This window comes from Bos mutus, chromosome X (genome assembly GCF_027580195.1).
Source record: "Bos mutus isolate GX-2022 chromosome X, NWIPB_WYAK_1.1, whole genome shotgun sequence".
Classification (NCBI taxonomy): Eukaryota; Metazoa; Chordata; class Mammalia; order Artiodactyla; family Bovidae; genus Bos; species Bos mutus.
In genome coordinates, this window is record NC_091646.1 from 94755623 (window position 1) to 94775347 (window position 19725).

Sequence of the window (19725 nt, forward strand, 5' to 3'; positions counted from 1 at the left end):
GTGAGATGAGTGCAATTGTGTGGTAGTTTGAGCATTCTTTGGAATTGCCTTTCTTTGGGATTGGAATGAAAACTGACCTTTTCCAGTCCTGTGGCCACTGCTGAGTTTTCCAAATTTGCTGGCATATTGAGTGCAGCACTTTCACAGCATCATCTTTCAGGATTTGAAATAGTTCAACTGGAATTCCATCAAATCCACTAGCTTTGTTCATAGTGATGCTTTCTAAGGCCCACTTGACTTCACATTCCAGGATGTCTGGCTCTAGGTCAGTAATCACACCATCATGATTATCTGGGTTGTGAAGATCTTTTTTGTACAGTTCTTCTGTGTATTCTTGCCATCTCTTCTTAATATCTTCTGCTTCTGTTAGGTCCATACCATTTCTGTCCTTTATCGAGGCCATCTTTGCACGAAATGTTCCCTTGGTATCTCTAATTTTCTTGAAGAGGTCTCTAGTCTTTCCCATTCTGTTGTTTTCCTCTATTTCTTTGCATTGATCGCTGAAGAAGGCTTTCTTATCTCTTCTTGCTATTCTTTGGAACTCTGCATTAAGAGGGTAAGAGGGGGTAATCTTTCTCTCTCATTGGATGAATATTTTGTTTATTCATATATCAGTTGGTCCACCTCTTCAATTTATAAATAGCACTGCTATTACCATGGGTATGTAAATATCTCTTCAAGATCCTGCTTTCAGTTTTTCTCAACATATATCCAGAAATGAAACTGCTGGATCACATGGCGATTTTACATTTTTTGAGGAGCTGCCATACGGCTTTCCAAAGTTGCTGTACCATTACATTCCCAACAGTGCACAAGTGTCACAGTCATCCACATTCTCCCCCAAACTTGTTATTCGCTGTTTACATATTTTTTAAACTTTGATCGTAGCCATTCTAAGAGGAATGAGGTGATATCTCACTGTAGTCACTTAATTCTTTTGAGGGAGGCTTTCTCTCCTTCTGGCAGCTATCTGACACTCGCATTAATCCAAAAGTATTTATAAGTGAACAGATAATGTCAACTATTTAAACTGTAATATCATTCGTAGAATGAAAATTTTAAGATAATCAGCAGTGACTGCCACAAAGAGAAAAAACACTCAGTATATTCAGAGGGAACATTTTCTAACAAAAGGAGCATATTCAGAATTTCCTATCTATATACTTCCCACAGTCTTCAAGCAATCACCCATAATGTGATAGCCTAAATTCTCAAGCCATCCTTCTAATTTCTTTCTAATTTCTTTCCTTCCACATGAACAGGCAACCGCCATATTTAGTCATATTTATTTAACATTTTACAACCAGTCTCTTGTCTAAGTCTTGACTCTGACTTTCTCTAAACCAAAGCACAGCAAGCCTTGATCTTGAAATCATTTTCCATTTCAGATATATTGTGCTGGCTCAGAGCAATTCAGGAGCACTCCAGGGTTGGATATAAATTTCTGACTAATCTTCAACATGTCCATCCAAAATTCAGTGTTAATAACATGCTGCTGCTGCTGCCGCTAAGTTGCTTCAGTCGTGTCCAACTCTGTGCGACCCCATGGACGGCAGCCTACCAGGCTCCCCCGTCTCTGGGATTCTCCAGGCAAGAAATCTGGAGTGGGTTGCCATTTCCTTCTCCAATGCATGAAAGTGAAAAGTGAAAGTGAAGTCGTTCAGTCATGTCCGACTCGTAGCGACCCCATGGACTGTAGCACGCCAGGCTTCCCTGTCCATCACCAACTCCCGGAGCTTACTCAAACTCATGTCCATTGAGTCGGTGATGCCATCCAACCATCTCATCCTCTGTCTTCCCTTATCCTCCTGCTTTCAAAATTTCCCAGCATCAGGGTCTTTTAAAATTAGTCAGTTCTTCGTATCAGGTGGCCAAACAATGTGTTACTACTATTAGTTCTAATACCTGAAGTGCTGTTTCTAAAGAAAGAAATGAGCCAAAATTGAGGAATCAGGAGAACAGAACAGAAGTTTGGAAGGACAAAAAGAAATCAAGAATATATCTTGAAGGAATTAAGCAAGGAAGGGAAAAGGAGCAGGGAAAAACTAAGCAATGAAGAACTAAAGCAAATGAAAATGAAAAGAACTAAAGCAAAAGCTTATAAACTAAGCAAAAGAACTAAAGCAAATGATGAAAGTGAAACGTTAATCACTCAGTCTGATCTGACTCTTTGCAACCCCATAGACTGTAGCCCGCCAGGCTTCTCTGGCCAGGAATACTGGAGTGGGTTGCCATTTCCTTCTCCAGGGGATCGTCCCAACCCAGGGATCAAACCCAGGTCTCCCACATTGTAGGCAGATTCTTTACCACTTGAGCCACCAGGGAAGCCTGAAATAAATTATGGACAGCATAAAAAAAAAAAAAAAAAAAATAACAGTCCTATATACTGCCCCTGTGAACTTCACAGACTGATGGTGGGGCTGGAAAGGGGTGATTGGGTCTGTTGTGAGGTGCTTCTGCATCAGTGCTTTTTCATATCTGCCCATCCAAAGGCTTCTGATGGTTATCTATAGGTCATCCCTCCATGAGACATTGCAGAAGACCTCAGGAGTCCAGAATGGCCTGAGCATCCCTTCAGTAATGACCAAGGTTAGGCAGGTTGTAAAGAGGAGCAGAGATTAGAATTAATGTCTATGTTTAAAAAATAGTACAGAGGCACTTATTTACAAAATAGAAACAAACTCACAGACATAGAAAACAAACTTATGATTACCAAAGGGAAAGAGTGAAAGTGAAAGTCTCTCAGTCGTGTCTGATTCTTTGCAACCCCAAAGACTGTACAGTCCATGAAATTCTTCAGGCCAGAATACTGGAGTAGATAGCCAGGGGATCTTCTAAACCCAGGAATTAAAGCAGGAGTTCTCCTGCATTGCAGGCACATTCTTTACCAGCTGAGCTACCAGTGGAAGAGGGGAAGGGATGAATTGGGAGTATAAGATTAAAAGATGTACACTATCATATATAAAACAGGTACACAACAAGGATTTACTATATAGCACAGGGAACTATATTCATTATCTTGTAATAAACTATAATGGAAAAGAATTGAAAAAATATAGGTACATACATATATACGTAGAATTGAATCACTTTTCTGTACATCTGAAACTAACACAATATTGCAAATCGAATATACTTCAATTTAAAGAAAGAAAAAAAAAAACAGTAAACTGTCCAGATAGACTTTTCTTAACAATATATTTATGGAAAAGATTTCTGATGAATTTTTTTATAAAGATCATTTCTTATTAAAATCAAACCTCTTCAGGCTCCTCTGTCCATGGGATTCTCCAGGCAATAATACTGGAATGGGTTGCCATTCCCTTCTCCAGGGGATCTTTCCAACCCAGGGATCAAACACAGGTCTCCTATATTGCAGGCAAATTTTTCACCATCTATGCCACCAGGGAAGCCCAACTAGCATATAAAACAGGAAACCAGAGTAGAAGCCATCTCTTGTCTACAAAACTCAAAAGTAGGGGGCTTGAAGCTTGGCAAACCCTTGGCACCTCAGATGCAAGGCTTTGAGGTGTATGATGATGAGATCTCAGTATGAAGATAATATGTTACCAGGCTTGGCCAAGATCTAATTAAGATTAGAAGTCAGATGTGATTTGAGCCTACAATTTGAGGGCTCTTAGTCAATGCAGCCAAGTGAAGCTGAGGTAAGACAGGGATTTGTTGTTCAGTCGCTAAGTCATGTCTGACTCCTTGCGATTCCATAGACACCAGGCTTCCCTGTCCTGCCCTATCTCCCAGAGTTTGCTCAAGCTTATGTTCATTGAGTGGTGATGTCATCCAACCATCTCATCCTCTGTCACCTTGTTCTGCCTGCCCTCAATCTTTCCCAGCATCAGGGTCATCAAACCAGTCAATCCTAAAGGAAATCAACCCTGAATATTCATGGAAAGACTGATGCTAAAGGTGAAGCTCTAATAATTTGGCCACCTGATGCAAAGAGCCGACTTAGTGGAAAAGACAGGAATGGATATTCACTATTAAATTGAGAAGCACATGGTGAATGTAATGATTATTGGTCAACATTCATTGGTAACCCAAATGAATACTAGCATTTTAATCACAATGCAAACTCTCAATTTTTTGGTACCATAAGAAATACACCCTTAAGGGAAATTCTCAATGTTTTTTTTTTTTCACACTCATCTCACATTTTGTCTTTCTGCATGTCAAGCTTGAGGATACCAAGTCCTTATCTTTGGAAAGAATTTGAATGGCTTTTTAGCCAAATGGGAAATTGGACCATCTGGTGTTATTTCTGTATGCAGTGTAAGTCTAAATACCATAAGAGGGACTGGCAAACTGCCTAGATAGCTCCACCAATTTTCCAGATTTACTGAGTTTTTCCAAGAGCTTCAGTTCATCATGGGAATTTATTTTCAAGCAGGGTACTATATCTTCCTCTGTAGTCTGCTGAGCACCCAGATTGTGAATTCCAGGAAGTAGACCAAGAACTTCATGTTATCACAAATCATGTATTTTAAATAGGGAGTCTACTTATTATTCAACCTGACAATCAATTTCAGTTTTATAACAATAAATAGTCTAAAGAAATGACCATCTGTTGCCAGCATTTTCAGAAATAGTCTATGCTCATTTTAGGTTTCCAGAAAAAGATAACCAAGTTATGTATTGCCAAAACAAAAACTCTAAATGACTAGCTCCTTTCCAAATTCTGGTGTTACACACACCCCCTCCCCTAAACACACAAACACACACACACTATCAGTACTAGAAGCTGGGGAAGCATCAAGCATGTGAATGTGAGTGTGAGAGAGCTAGGCTACAAATATAAACAGTGACTAACCGGATGGAAGGAAGCCTTCTCTAGACTTGAACTACTGCACATATTCTTTACATTAGTGGTATTGACCCTTGACTGCCCATTAGAATCACTTGGAAAATAGTTAAAAATCTGGATGCTAAGGCCACAATCCATGCCATTAAATCACAATCCCCAGGGGTTGAGTCCAGGCACCAGAGTTTTAGAAACTCTGCATGTGATTCCAATGTACTGCCAAGGCTGAGAGTCACTGCTTTAGACAGTAGTTTGCAACTAGAAAAGCCTTGTTAAGGACAATCCCTTCATAATCATTTAAACAGCAGTTTAGGGCTTCCCAGGTGGCTCAGATAGTAAAGAATCCGCCTGCAATGCAAGAGATCAAGGTTTGATCCCTGGGTCAGAAAGATTCCCTGGAGAAGGAAATGGCAACCCACTCCAGTATGTTTGCCTGGAGAATTCCAGGGACAGAGGAGCCTAGCAGGCTATAGAACATGGGGTAGAAAAGAGTTGGACACAACTGAGCAATGAACACTTGTGTTTGTTTGTTTGTTTTTACCACACCATACAACATGTGGGATATTCGTTCCCCAACCAGTGATTGAACTGTTGCCTCCCTGCATTGGAAACATGGAGTCTTAACCACTGGACTGCCTGGGAAGTCCCAGTTTGTGTTTCTGTAATGAACCTAGATCTGACCTAACACAGACTTCCAGAAATGCAAAATCACTTTGATATCATATAAGTTTGCAACAGGTACAATATTTTCCTAAGTCAGATTTTTTACTAGGGGCTGTGTTTCTAAGAGTACATGTCCTTTATCCACAAACTATTCTCAGAGTTAGGGGTTCTGATATCATTCATCCTTCCCAGGGTGCACATTAGCACACACAGTGAAAGTCCACAGAGGCAGACATGCCAGTGGAATCGGGGGAGGGGGGTGGGGATCAATGTGGCCCACTCACTGCCAGAACTGGGAAGCTTTTGCTGTTTAGTATTCACTAGAGTGCATGCTGAAATGCCATTTTCTGTTGATTTGCATTCCACAGTAAGGTGGTGAGGAGCCCTTGAAAGAGCTCTCGCAAGTCCATCAATGCAGTCTTCATGCTATTCTAATATTTAGTGTTGTAACTGGTCTTAGTCTTATATTCTCAAATTCTGATGGAGTTACATATGCCACTTATTCCTGAAATAGTAAGCAAGACTTCAGTTCTACTCTTCAATAACCTGAGCACTTCTGCCAAATCTTTATTTCCCAAATTTATACCGTTCTGAAATTTGCATAACTTAAGATGAAGCACTGAATCATCCCAGGCACTTACTGTGCCAAAGCAATTTCCCACTACTCTTTGCTTTTTATCCCTAACTTTTCATTTCTTTAACTCAGTGTTAGGAAATACAGAAACAAAGTGGGGGAGGGAGATGTAAGAGCATTCTTCTTATTGACAATTCTCTTGAACACTCACTATATAAAACTTGATTTTGCACATAAAACACTGGTAGAGTTAGAATTTAATCAGTGCCTCACATGTGTGTATGTTGGTCACTCAGTAATGTCCAACTCTTTTATAACCCCGTGGACAGTAGCTTGTTGGAACCCTCTGTCCATGGGATTCTTCAGAAAAGAATACTGGAGTGGGTAGCAATTCCATTCTCCAGGGAATCTTCCTGACTCAGGAATCATACCCGGGTCGCCTTCATTGCAGTCAGATTCTTTACCATCTGAGCCACCAGGGAAGCTCCCCATATATCTAAGATTTATAAAAATCCCAAACTCTTACATTGCTCAGTTTTAAGGATTATAGGCTTCATTTTAGACCTACGTCTCAGGCGTGAGTCACACTCTAAATATATCATGTATCAATTCAATCTGGGGAACTATGTTTCAACCAAATGAGTTTGAACTTATTTTTCTTCCAAACTAAATCCCTTCTCATCATTTAAATGAAAATCAATCAATGTGATACACCACATTAACAAATTGAAAGAAAAAAAACACTTGATCATCTCAATAGATGCATAAGAAGCATTTGACAAAAACCCACATCCAGTCATGATTAAAACTCTCAACAAAGTAAGTACAAAAGGCATTTATCACAAAAGAATAAAAGCCACACATGAAAAACACACATCTAATATCATAATCAGTGTAGAACAACTGAAAGGTTTCCCCTTATGATCTGGACAAGGCAAGAATGGACACTCTTACCATATCAAGTCAACACAGTACTAGAGGTCCTAGCCAGAACAATTAAAAAAGGAAAAGAAGCGTAAAGCCAACCCAAATTGGAAAGGAAGAATTAAAACTATCTCACACATCAGATATCCTGGAGTATGAACTCAAGTGGGCCTTAGGAAGCATTACTACAAACAAAGCTGCTGCTGCTGCTAAGTCGTGTCAGTCGTGTCTGACTCTGTGCGACCCCACAGACGGCAGCCCACCAGGCTCCGCCGTCCCTGGGATTCTCCAGGCAAGAACACTGGAGTGGGTTGCCATTTCCTTCTCCAATGCATGAAAGTGAAAAGTGAAAGTGAAGTCACATACTTGTGTCTGACTCTTTGCGACCCCATGGACTGCAGCCTACCAGGCTCCTCCGTCCATGGGATTTTCCAGGCAAGAGTACTAGAGTGGGTTGCCATTGTCTTCTCTGACAAACAAAGCTAGTGGAGGTAATAAAATTCCAGCTGAGCTGTTTCAAATACTGAAAGATGATGCTGTTAAAATGTTGCACTCAGTATGGCAGCAAATTTGGAAAACTCAGCAATGGCCACAGGACCAGAAAAGATCAGTTTTCATTCCAGTCCAACAGAAGGGCAATGCTGAAGAATATTCAAACTACCACACAATTACACTCATTTCACATGCTAGCAAGGTAATGCCCAAAATCCTCTAAGCTAGGCTTCAGCAGCACATTAACCGAGAACTTCCAGATGTACAAGCTGGATTGAGGAAAGGCACAGGAACCAGAGATCAAAATGCCAACATCCATTGGATTAAAGAAAAAGCAAGGGGATTCCAGAAAAACATCTACTTCTGCTTCATTGACTATGCTAAAGCCTTTAACTGTGTGGATCACAACAAACTGGGGAAAATTCTTAAAGAGATGGGAATACCAGACCACCTTATCTACCGCCTGAGAAACGTGTATGCAAGTCAAGAAGCAATAGTTAGAACCAGATATGGAACAACAGACTGGTTCCAAATTGGGAAAGGAATACGTCGAGGCTGTATATTGTTACACTGCTTATTTAACTTATATGCAGACTACATCATGTGAAATATCAGGCTGGATGAAGCACAAGCTGGAATCAAGATTGCCAGGAGAAATATCAATAACCTCAGATATGCAGATGATACCACCGTTATGGCAGAAAGCGAAGAGGAACTAAAGAGCTTCTTGATGAAGGTTCAAGAGGAGAGTGAAAAGGCTGGCTTAAAACTCAACATTCAAAAAACTAAGGTAATGGCAGCTGGTCCCATCACTTCATGGCAAATGGATGGGGAAAATAGTGAAAACAGTGATTAGACTATTTTCTTGGGCTCCAAAATCACTGTGGATGGTGACTGCAGCCATGAAACTAAAAGACACTTGCTCCTTAGAAGAAATGCTATGACAAACCTACACACCATATTAAAAAGCAGAGACATTACTTTGCCAACAAAGGTGTGGATAGTGAAAGCTAGTTTTTCCTGTAGTTATGTGGAGAGTTGGACCATAAATAAGGCTGAGCACCAAAGAAATGATGTTTTCAAATTGTGGTGTTGGAGAAGGCTCTTGAAAATCCCTTGGACAGCAAGGAGATCAAACCAGTCAATCCTAAAGGAAATCAACCCTGAATGTTCATTGGAAGGACTGATGCTGAAGCTCCAATACTTTGACCACCTGATGTGAACAGCCAACTCATTAGAAAAGACCCTGATGCTGGGAAAGATTGAGGGTAGGAGAGAAGGGGATGACAGAGGATGAGATGGATGACATCATTGACTCAATGAACATGAGTTGGAACAAACTCTGGGAGACAGTGAAGGACAGGGAAGCCTGGAGTGTTGCAATCCATGGGGTTGCAAAGAGTCAGACAGGACTTAGAGACTGAACAACAAATTGATGGTAATATGTTCCAGCTGCAATAAGAACATAAAATATGCACCATGCCTGGATCCTAGATTTGACCCTTAACTGAGATCAAGGCATCTCTACCCATTACCTGCTCAGAGTTTACTCACAAAGAAGAGATACAGAGAGAAATCAGTTGGATAAGCAGGCATAGTGTTTGCTACAGAAGCCTTCCCATAGCACTTACCATGTGCTGTAAATTCACATAGTCGCCTCTTCCTTTGAACTATAAAACCCTCATAAACACGAACCAGGACATAGTCAATATAAATATTGGCTATCATGGGAGCTGACCTATCATCAGTTTCAATAATTCTTAAATTAATAAATAATAGAATGAATATGTAATCATCTAAGTCATCATTTGGAAAAACACTGGACTAGAAAAACGAGTACAGTGATCCAAAGTAAAAAATAAGCTGTCAGTTACAGGTTTTTCACTACTGTAAAGATACTAGAGTGTGTGAGTGTGTGTGTGTGTGTGTGTGTGTGTGCGTGTGGGTTCTTTCACTCCCTGGCCCAATGCTTTCCATACTCAGTTTTTTTTTGATGATTTTAAAAACTGGCTTTCCAAAATGCCTCTTTATTTTACAAAGTTTAGCTGTCTTTAAGAGGAATCACAATTCAGTTTTAGACAATAAAAATGTCATTTTTCATAGCATCATCAACATTTCATGAATATTTTATAAAAGTTTAGTCATGGGCACTGCAGGTTTCTCTTCAGATGCTGTGAGATTGAGATACCAGAAGTTGTAATACAATATTAAAAATTCTGGCTTCATGTTGGAAGATTACCTAAAAGTTTACACCTTACCAAATTTTTCAAGCAATTAATTTTCATCAAAATGCAAAAAAAAATTAATGCAAAAAAATTTTATGAATGCAAAAAGTTTTAAAAAATAATATATTCTCATCTTATCCTCACAGAAACTACACATATTAAGAATAAATCTTGAGGGTTTCCCTGGTGGTCCAGTGGTTAAGAATCCACCTTGCAATGTAAAGGACACTGGTTCAATCCCTGGGGCAGGAAGATCCCACATGCCATGGAGCAGCCAAGGCCAGGCACCACAACTAGTGAAGTCCAGGCGCCTAGAGTCTGTGCTCCGCAACAAGAGAAGCCACTGCATTGAGAAGCCTGCACACCACAACTGGAGAGTATCCACTGCTTCCCCCAACTACAGACAGCCTGGGCAACAACAAAGATCCACCACAGCCAAAAAATAAATACATACATCTCTTTTTAAAAAAGGAAAAATCTTCAGACTTCCCTGGTGGTCCAGTGGCTAAGACTCTACACTCCCAATGCAGGGGGCTCAGGTTCAATTTCTGGTCAGGGAACTAGATCTCACACGCCACAAGTAAAGATCCTGCATGCCGCAACTAAGACCTGGCACAGCCAAATATATAAACTAATAAAAATAAATACTTAAAAAAGAATAAATCTTGCCTCTCATCTTTGTTTTACTTATAACCATGGTAAATACACAGTGTGTTATTCTGCATATACGATACCAATATTTACACTTTAGCTAATCCATTTGTCAGAGGCAAAAAAAAAAGTCTTATACACAATGGAGTATTACTCAGCCATTAAAAAGAAAACATTTGAATCAGTTCTAATGAGGTGGATGAAACTGGAGCCTATTATACAGAGTGAAGTAAGCCAGAAGGAAAAACACCAATACAGTATAATAATGCATATATATGGAATTTAGAAAGATGGTAACAATAACCCTGTGTACGAGACAGCAAAAGAGACACTGATGTATAGAACAGTCTTATGGACTCTATGGGAGAGGGAGAGGGTGGGAAGATTTGGGAGAATGGCATTGAAACATGTAAAATATCATGTATGAAACAAGATGCCAGTCCAGGTTCAATGCACGATACTGGATGCTTGGGGCTAGTGCACTGGGACGACCCAGAGGGATGGTATGGGGAGGGAGGAGGGAGGAGGGTTCAGGATGGGGAACACATGTATACCTGTGGCAGATTCATTTTGATATTTGGCAAAACTAATACAATTATGTAAAGTTTAAAAATAAAATAAAATTAAAAAAAAAAGTCTTACGATGCTCAGTGCTCTAGTAACTTTCAATAGTTGATTCTCTTAAAACAATTACTCAGTGAAATAAAGCATGAAAATATAAAAGTTAGTGAATATTTTAGCACTGATTTAAAATCATATTTCATCCTGGTATTGCAGGAATGTTTCTCTGTTTTCCCTTTACAGCTAGTGAATGTGTGGTCTTAGAACACTTTAAATAATTCATGATTATTAGACCAGGACTCAACTATTTCAATTAAACCCAGTGATTTAACAAATCTCTTGAGAATTTAGTGTCAGGAATTATAGTGCAACTAGGGTAGCTGTCTACTTTCCAGTTAGAGAATAGTGGGGCCATATCTTGAGGTGAAAAATACCATCAGCATAGTTTTAAAAGTGTTTATGTATTAGTGATAAAGGATCCTGATAAAAGGGAATGTAGTAACCTTTTCACAGAATCCTGTCAGCCAGAGAGGTAAACAAAGGCCAGAATCAAGGGCGAGGGAAACAAGTGTCAGAATCAAAATCTCAATTAGAACTGGAGTCTGAACAGCAGCCAAGAGTTTGCCTAGAATTTCACAGCCAGTGGGCATAGAAAAAATATTGGATTGTAATCCCTTCCTAAGAAGGGTCAAAATGTTCAGATGTCAGATCCTGGAACCATTGGATCTTGAAAGAAGGGAAATAAACAGGCTTAACTGTGTTCATCAGATTAGGCAGATATAGAGAAGGGAGCCATGCACTATGGGGTTTGCCTGGGAGTCCCAGTTTTCACCTGTGTCCAGTTTTGTGGCCTCAATGTAGAGAAATGATTGTGGTATTACAGATGCCAGAGGTGGGATCCTGACCTAATTCACACAGACATAGTTTTCCAGTGGTATTTGAAAAACATTTTTTAATGTGATTTTAATGTGATTCTGAGAGCCAAAAGCAACCAAAAATCACCATAGTTACAAATAGTTTTTGTTTCAAATCACTTTTTCTCAAGTCTAGAAGAGTAAAATAAAGTTAAGAAATGAGGCAGTTTTGTAGCATTCTGGTGCCTTAAGCAAAAGTAGCCCTTTAGAATGATGGCTCCATTAAGCAGGTTTACTCAAAATTGATCATTGAGAGTTGGAAAGAGAAAGAATATTTGAGTGAACACTGGAAAAGAATATTCTGAAGAATGAAACTCTTTCTTAGGGGTAGAATCATTGTCTATGTGGAAACCTTCATGGGATCACCACCATGGTTCTCCGCCACAGTTTTATTGGTAACTTAGAGTAATGACATATATATCAAATCTAGGAAATTCTTGTGGCCTTCAGCAATCCCTTTATTACCTGTGAGTCTCAGTTTCCTCAAATGGAGATGCAGGGCTAAAATCCAGTGATCTGTAACATCCATCAATCCTTAACATTGTGAACATCCTTTTTCATAACACTCTCCCCTTTCTCTGCTCTGTGTTCAAATCCATCTTCCTTACTCCCGCTACTCCAGTCTTGATACATCTCCCTGATGTTACTTGTCACCCCCGACTTGAAGGAGACAGCTCTAGAGACTATTAGTCAGAACTGCTACACGGTCATCATCAATACCAGACAAGCAGCCTTTGTCAGGGAGAGAAGGGCTGAGCAAGCATGAAAGCAATAGTCACTAGACTGAAATGAATGAGCAAGAAACATTACCAGGAAAAAAGTATTGCACTGGATTGCCTCCACATTCCTGTCTTCATATGTTTTCCTTTCCTCCTTTTGTCTTTTTTTTTTTCTCATCTGAGAGTTACAGGAATGTTTTATCCAAACTATGCAGGAATGGCTAATCATAACTTCCCACTTTACCTCCTAGCTTAGAGGGTGAACACTAATTAATTCCCAATACACTGATTAGCTAGTTACACAGTGTATACCCCCTGGTTACACCCCCTGCAACCTCTGTGCTTCCTACAGTATCTGCTGCTTAAATATGTACAAACTGTGTGTGTCCATATATATTAACATGGGTATGTGTTTACATACACACACACACTTTGCTTCTTTGTTTCAGCTTTTAGGAGAAGTTAAACTCTTCCTGCAAGTGTTAAAAAAGTAAATGATGGATCATGGTATTTAATGGTATTTAAATATAGGAATCACTTACACTGGAGAGAACTTTAGTGTGAATAGTGTTGTTGTTCTTCCTTTTATAAAAGGAAAAAAAAGTCCTCAATATGTCATTGCTATCAGTCCAAACATCAAACATGGTCATTTTTAGGAACTCCATGTCAGTCATTCTATTTAACACCAGATATTTAGTACAGATTAGAGAAAGATGACAAGAGGAAAAAATATAGCTTTTGTTTAATGAAAATGAGTTTAAAAGACAATCAACAGAATGGGAGAAAATATTTGCAAATGATGTGACCAATAAGGGATTAATTTCCAAAATATACAAACAATTCGTACAATAAAAAAAGGGTAGAATATCTAAATAAACATTTCTCCAAAGAAGCCATACAGATAACCAACAGGTATATGAACAGATCCCTAACACTGCTTATTACCGGAGAAATGCAAATCTAAGCTACAATGAGGTATCATTTCACACTGGTCAGAATGGCCATCATTAAAAAGTCTACAAATAATAAAATGTTAGAAAGGATGTGGAGAAAAAGAAACCTTCCTACACTGCTGGTGAAAATGCAAATTGGTGCACCCACTATGAAAAATAATATTCAGAGTACTTAAAAAAATAAAAACAGAGTTACCATATGATTCAGTGACCCCACTTCTGAGCATATATCTGGAGAAAACCATAATTGGAAAATATACATGCACCCTAATGCTCATAGCAGCACTATTTACAACAGCCAAGAGGGGGAAGCAACCTAACTGTCCACTGACAGATGATTGGATAAAGTGGTATACATACACGATGGGATATTACTCAGCCATAAAAATAGAGTGAAATAATGTCATTCACAGCAACATGGATGAACCTATAAATTATCATACTAAGTAAAGTACATCAGATAAAGACAAATATCATATTATATCACTTATATGTGGAATCTAAAACATGATAGAAATGAACTTATTTTAAAAACAGAAATAGACTCACAGACTTCAAAAACAAACTTACAAAGGGAAGTGGGAAGATAAATTAGGAGTATAGGATACACAGTAGTATAAATGAAATAGATAATCAACAAGGACCTACTACGTAGAACACAGAACTATACTCAATCTCTTTATATATATATATATATACATAAAATTTAGATTCTCAATATATATTCTCAATATACTCATATATATCTATATTTAGATTCTTTTCCATTATAGGTTATTACCTAAACTATACATTAACTATTACATAAACTATAATGGAAAATAATCTAAATATATATTCTATTCTAGAACACACACACACGTGTGTGTGTAACACAACATTGTAAGTCAACTATATTTGTGCTAGGTTCAAAATGTCCTAACTACCTTTATCTTCAGTCACACATGAGGTATCCAGGGCTGAGTTTTCTAGTTGAGGAGCCTCCAATGAAATGTGACTTACACATTAAATAAGAAATTATCACTATTAAGCCTATAGTCTTCCCTGTTAGTTTCACATTTTCAAATTATTGCATTCTGATGCTTCCTTAGTACTTTAGAAGTTGTCTGTGACAAAAGCTAGAGTTAACTCCCAGATTCTGCCACTACCAATAAATCTGTTGTTTTAATGGATTAAAAAAGGAAAATAAACAGATTAGCAAAAAAAAAAAAAAACAAACAGTGAAAAATACTGGAAAATATGTGTTCATTCATTCATGGAACAAACATTGCTAGACATTTCCTTGTGCCATACAACTTCCTAGGAACCAGAGGAAATATGGTACTTAGCTCCTATTCTGAAGAAAATTATAATACGTACGTTGACAGAAGACAAATGTGTGAAAATGGGAGAATGAGCCAGTCGAGGAAAAACATAACGCATTCACGGATTGTAGGCACAACACTGTATGCACTGTGGCCCACTCTGGAGACTTCATTCTTGTCACAAACAAATCTGAGGGGTTGAACACAAGAATAGTTTAATTCTCATTCATACAAAGTCTGGTCACATGTTTCTTCTGCAAAGGTGATGTAAGTCTCCAATCACTTTCCATGCTATGTAATTATATCCTCAACAAACGATGTCAAGATTGCCATTACAGCACCCAGTTGGCAGAAAGTGTGGCGACTGAACGTGAATCACACCCACTTTTAAATGCCTCTATCCAGAAATAGCATACTACTGCCACCTGCTTTTCATTTGCAAGAACTTCTTATATGGTTCCAAATAGATTCAGGGAAGCTAGGGAATATAGTTTCAACAGGGTGCCTAAGAAGAGGGTGCCTAGTTTTGGTGAGTATCTAGTCAGTTTTTACCCATCTATACTTCTGGTCACCATATCTCTCTTTCACTACTTCCCCACACTCTTCCCTTTCAGGGAGATATCTCAAGGCTCCTCTAGCTCCATTCATTTTCATATGTTCAAAGCACTTTATTGCAATTTTGAGTGAAATTAACCTTTCCTTTGAAATGGCCATCAATTCTCCCTACTCTTCTAAACCTGTTAAATACCTGTTAAAGATATGGAGATTCTCTGTGATTAACTTTCCTTTCTATTCTGATAAATTTCTAATGTATGAACTTCTCTCCTCTCCAATTCAATCTTTCTCCTGCCTTGAAAGGTGATTCTTGAAATATCCAAGAGTCTAGTGTCTTAAGGCTTCCCCGATGGCTCAGAAGATACAGAATCCCAGGAGACACTGGAGATGCAGGTTCAATCCTGGGATTGATTGGAAAGATCTCCTTGAGAAGAGCATGGCAACCGACTCCAATATTCTTGCCTAGAGAATCCTATGGACAGAGGAGCCTGGTGGGTTACAGTCCAAAAGGGTGGCAAAGTCGGACATGACTGAGTGACTAAGCATAGCACAACTTGTGTCTAATGAAAATTTTCAGTTGAGAAACTGACAGGTAGGGTAAATATTATCAATTACAGCACCATGCATTTCTATTTCCTTAGGAGTTTTGCACAATCTTTCTAATAACAAGCTAAGTACATTTGAAGCTTATTGTGTTGGGGATTCATGTGGGAGTTTTCTGTCAGAGAATACTCCCAAGTGAAAAGGGAAGACACATATTTCTTTAGTCTGTAATTCCATGTTCTCTGGGCTTCACTTAATAGTACCAAGAAATTTCTAAATGACTCCCAAACTTTCCTTTTCTTAACAACTCTGTCATTTTGCCCTTTATTTGCTCCTCTTCTTTTTTTCTATATTAATTCCCTTGCAATTTTTACTCCTTTTTTATCTTGATCTTATATTTGAGGCAGGAATAACCATATCATGTCCAAATTGCCTAGGAGAGAATCTAGATATTGTGGAACATGAAGCTATTGTAATTTGGCATGGAGGACTTCCTAAAAAAAGGATATAACATCATCATAACCAGTAGAGCGTTGAAAGTAGCCTGCTCAAGTTAAGAGCCCTAAAGATTGACCTTCATTAGTTTAATGGTAAATCTGCTTATCACAGATAGTCCACCCCAGATCTGTTCTTCCTTTACACTGATTTGTTATTATATATTCACTGTGTGTGTGTTTGTTGCTCAGTCGTGTCTGACTCTGCGACTCCATGGACTGTAGCCTGCCAGGCTCCTCTGTCCATGGAATTCTCCAGGCAAAAATCCTGGAGTAAGTAGCCATTCCCTTCTGCAGGGGATCTTTCTGACCCAGGGATCAAATCCAGGTCTCCTACATTGCAGACAGATTCTTAACTGTCTGAGCCACAACTGGAGGCCATATTAACAGAGTTTCTGCTACATTTATTCAGTATCGCAGTTTTACTTATTACGAATCAGCACTATAACCAGTATGTAGGTAAAGAAGCAACAGTTAGAACCAGACATGGAACAACACACCGGTTCAAAATTGGGAAAAGAATACATTGAGGCTGTATATTGTCACACTGCTTATTTAACTTATATGCAGAGTACATCATGTGAAATGCCAGGCTGGATGAAGCTGAAGGTGGAATCAAAATTGCCAGACGAAATATCAATAACTTCAGATATGTAGATGACATCACCCTTATGGCAGAAAGTGAAGAGGGACTAAAGAGCTTCTTGATGAAGGTGAAAGAGAAGAGTGAAAAAGCTGGCTTAAAACTCAACATTCAAAAAACTAAGATTATGGCATCTGGTCCCATCACTTCATGGCAAATAGATGGGGAAACAATGGAAACAGCGACAGACTTTATTTTCTTGGGCTCCAAAATCACTACAGATGGCGACTGCAGCCATGAAATTAAAAGACCCTTGGTCCTTGGAAGAAAAGTTAAGACAAACCTAGGCAGCATATTAAGAAGCAGGGACATCATTTTGCCAACAAAGGTCCATCTAGTCAAAGCTATGGTTTTTTCAGTAGTCATGTATGGATGCGTGAGTTGGACCATAAAGAAGGCTGAGTGCCAAAGAATTGATGCTTTCAAACTTTGGTGCTATAGAAGACTCTTGAGAGTCTCTTGGTCAGCAAGATCAAACCAGTCAATCCTAAGGGAAATCTACCCTGAATATTCACTGGAAGGATTGATGCTGAAGCTAAAGCGCTAGTACTTTGGCCACCTGACGCACAGAGCCAACATTAGAAAAGATCCTGATGCTAGGAAAGACTGAAGGCAGCAGGAAAAGGGGATGAGATGATTGGATGGCATCACTGACTCTATGAACATGAGTTTGAGCAAACTCCGGGAGATAGTGAAGGACAGGGAAGCCTGGCGTGCTGCAGTCCATGGGGTCGCAAAGAGTTGGGCATGACTGAGAGACTGAACAACAACTTCTACAAAGAAGTAGCAGTGGACTAGTCAGAATCTCTCAGAGATTTAGTTAATGTAAATCTTTCTATGAATAAAATCAGAGCTAGATGGGATTCTGAACTGGACAGGCAATGGAACTTTTCCTTGGTAGGAGAGGGAGCTGAAGTTTGAGAAGCACAGATGGAGAGATGACATGCAATTTTGTATTACTTATTGTGAAAAATAATATTTAAATGCAAAGGGAATCTTGGAAGCAGTTGGCAATAGTCAACTTTTTTCTTTTCATCTTCAATTTCCTATTTGTATTGCCAGAGAAACACTAAATTGATAGAAAGACTTCAGGCTTTAGAGTTAAATAGACCTCAAAGCAAATCCTGGTTCTGATACTTACTTGCTATGAGATTATAACTTCTCTGATGAAACCACTGCAGCAAGTATGAATGTAGAGAAAGATACCCAGTTTGTTGTTAGGATTTGTTATATTTGCATGTGTTAGGATCTGTTATTTGTGTGTATTGCATAAATGATACTTATGCAATGATACTTATGATACAAATGAATCATAATAATCATGTAATTACTATCATTAAGCAATCTCTCTCTATATATATATGTTAGGTATATAACACACATGTAATTGATACAGTACACATTTAAGAAAAATTAAAGATTTACTGATATTCATATTTAAGGCAGAATTATAAGGTTGTTATTTAAACAACTTTCTCTGTAATCGATTCTCTGAAGAGTTTTTCATAATAATTTTGCTTTATTATCATTGTAGTAATAACTTCATGGATTAACAAATGTCTCTTTCACTTCTTGAATTTCACAGCTTGAATCAGCCTGCCAGACCCTATCACTTGCCCCTCTCTTAAAGTTGTATGCTAGCAAATGTAATAAAAATTTATGTCCTTATTAAGCATTCGTTTTAGGAGAAACAGTCATCCAAGTACCAACTGCATTTCCAATTTCATCAGCATTATTCTATTTAAAGATATGAAGCCTCTTGAGGTCTGAGTCACAGGCAGAAACTGAGTTAGGCTGAGACTGAAAAGTAATTTAGTGGAATCCTATGTAGAGCTCACAGAATTGACTACCAGTATTGGAAAATAAATAAAAATCTAGGTAACTCCTGAGGAACTGGCTAAAAAACCTGCATTAGAAATCCTGTATCACTAAGAGTCTAGTCCAGTGTTTTTCATGCTTCAGGTAAGGGCTTATAGTAAGACAGGAAGTCAACTTGCAAGTCCTGACCAGAATTTTAACGAGGAATGGAATGGAATAGCATAGAACAGAATAGAAAACAGTAATGGTACATTACATGAATAGCTATAATGAATAGTCCTCCACATCCTTGATGATTCACTGAACATTCCATATATCAAGAGAGGGTCCAATTGGACAAATCTAAGGCATAATCTTGTTCTCTAACATTTTCTAAAATTTATTTCATTCTACTGCAATGAACAATGAGCCATGAATATAGCTCAAAGTTACATTAAGAGGGACTGAAAATATGGAGCTTCTAAACAAACATTACCTACCTGTGCCTGGCAAGAAACACACATACCGTTGGTCTGTATCTCTCATGATTCTGCTATTGGAAGTTTAAAAAATTCAGCATATGTATCTGGCTGGGAAAATAACAAAAGTTCCCTCTCGCAGCCATTCTGACTGGTGTGAAATGGTACCTCATAGTGGTTTTGATTTGCATTTCTCTGATAATGAGTGATGTTGAGCATCTTTTCATGTGTTTGTTAGCCATCTGTATGTCTTCTTTGGAGAAATGTCTATTTAGTTCTTTGGCCCATTTTTTGATTGGGTCATTTATTTTTCTGGAGTTGAGCTGTAGGAGTTGCTTGTATATTTTTGAGATTAGTTGTTTGTCAGTTGCTTCATTTGCTATTATTTTCTCCCATTCTGAAGGCTGTCTTTTCACCT